We start from the raw sequence: 2,448 nt of genomic DNA on the forward strand, positions 1-2,448 counted from the left end.
TGTCACCAATGCTCACCTGTTTCCACAGAAAAATGGAAAACGAAGGGCACCATTCAAGGTGATGAGGATGGCTGTTTGCAACTACCATGTGAAGTCAAAACAAGAAACAACAACACACATGTATATACATATATATATTGGGTTAAATAAATTTCATTATCATCATCATCATTTAATGTCTATTTTCTATGCTGGCATGGGTTGGATGGCTTGACCAGAGCTGGTACGGTCAAGGGCTATACCAGACTCCATTGTCTGTTCTGGTGTGGTTTCTATGGCTGGATGCCCTTCCTAACACCAACCACACTATAGAGTGTACTGGGTGCTTTTAAACTGACATCACCAATGCTTTTTATGTGGCACCAGTGCTTTTTATATGGAGCCAGCCCCAGTGCTTTTTAGGTGGTGCCAGCGCTTTCTAAGTGGTACCAGTACCAGTGTTTTTTAGGTGGAACCAGCACCGGTATCAATTCTGCTGTGGCAGATAGATCTTCTTGAATTCAATGAGGTGCCAAATAGCTCGGTCCATTTTTTCTTCAACTTGGTACTCCATTGTAAATGTCTGCAAACAGGTAAAATTTATTCAAATTTCAAAATCTACAAAAAACAATTGTACAGGAAGAATAGTGCTACAAAAAGAAAAAAATCCCATAAAATATGATAAAAATATTTTTTGTGTTAATTCTAATAATACTGGATAGATTAAAAATTAATGAGGTGGGGAAAAAACAAAATTATCTGACAATGCAACATATAGATATGTATAGTCTCTATTCACTTCCAACGATAGAGAGCAGTCACCACATTTCATTCCATATCAGCTACCTCTGATGAGTGCAGGGTTACATGATCAAATCGTTACCTCAAGCACGAAACCAATTGGTAAGATTGGCTGTAATGGAATTATAACTTTGGATAATATATATATATATATATATATATATAGGGAAATCAAAAATAAAAACAACTAAAGTCGAAAGGATGTACACAGTGAATATTTTAGATTGATGCTCAGAGAAAGTTTATGATGGAAAAAAGAGGGAGAGGAATATTTCAAGCAGACGACTCTTCATCAGAAAGGAGAGAGAGTCCAAAGGGAAGGAAAAGAACAGTGTGAGAAAGAGAAAAGCACAGGTGTTGTTACATGTATGTACGTACACAACAGGCTTCTTTCAGTGTCCATCTACCAAATCCACTCAGGGTTTTGGTTGGCCCAGGGCTATAGCAGGAGACACTTGCCGAAAGAACCACACAGAAGGACTGAAACTGGAACCATTTAGAATTTTAAAATATTTTAACAGTTAAGGAATGGTACACAGACTTTTCTGCCAACATGTTAACTTTGGAATTTAAGACAATATTTTAAGGAAGATCTCCACTTTTAACTGATAACTAAACTCTTCTGTACAAGAAATTAAAAAACTACCTTTTGAGTAAAAGTTATCCTCTTCTGTGGAAGAGACTAAAAAATTTCTTCTTGGATTAATGGCTAACCTCTTCTACAAAAGAGACTGTAAAGTTACTTTTGGGACTAATAGTTAACCTCTTCTGTGAAAGAGACTGAAAAATTAATGTTTTGTACTAATAACTAGCCTCTTCTGTAAAAAAGGCTGAAAAGTTACTTCTTGGACTAATAGCTAACCTCTTCTGTAAAAGAGACTGAAAATTTATGTTTTGTACTAATAACTAAACTCTTCTGTAAAAGAGATTGGAAAATTACTTCTTGGACTAATGGTTAACCTCTTTTGTGAATGAGACTGAAAACTTACTTCTTGGACTAACAGCTAACCTCTCCTGTAAAAGAGACTGAAAAATCATCCATTGAACTAACCTCTTCTGGAGAAAGTACTCGAAAATTCTTTCTTTGACTAATAGCTAACCTCTTCTCTAAAGGAAATTGAAAAATTATCCCTTGAAGTAAAAGCTTAACTCTTCTCTAAAGGAGACTGGAAAATGATCTCTTGAACTGACCTCTTCTGTTAAAAAAACGAAAAATTACCTATTTGAACTAATAGCTAAGCTCTTCTGTAAAAGAGACTGAAAAATAACCCATTGAAGTTATAGCTTAACTCTTCTGCAATGGAGACTGAAAAATTACCCGCTTTGAACTCCCAGTTAAGTTCTTCTGTAAAGGAGACTGGAAATTTACCTCTGAAGATTGACAAGACAGCAGATGGTTCCAGAAAACCTCAAATACTTGTGTCTGTGTACATTGTTAGGACGTTTTTCACACAGCATTGGACAGATTTATGCTTGTTTCCTGAGAATTTTCTATTTTTCTTTCCTTTTTTTTTTTTTCCTTTTTGTTTGTTACGTTTTATGAAAGTAAAAGATACATTTTTCAAACATGGATTACAATGATGGTGGTGGTGGTGAAGACGGCTGATGCAAATACTCACTTTTACTTGTTTCAGTCGTTTGACTGCGGCCATGCTGGAGCACCGCCTT

The sequence above is a fragment of the Octopus bimaculoides genome, chromosome 29, assembly GCF_001194135.2.
Source record: "Octopus bimaculoides isolate UCB-OBI-ISO-001 chromosome 29, ASM119413v2, whole genome shotgun sequence".
Lineage (NCBI taxonomy): Eukaryota > Metazoa > Mollusca > Cephalopoda > Octopoda > Octopodidae > Octopus > Octopus bimaculoides.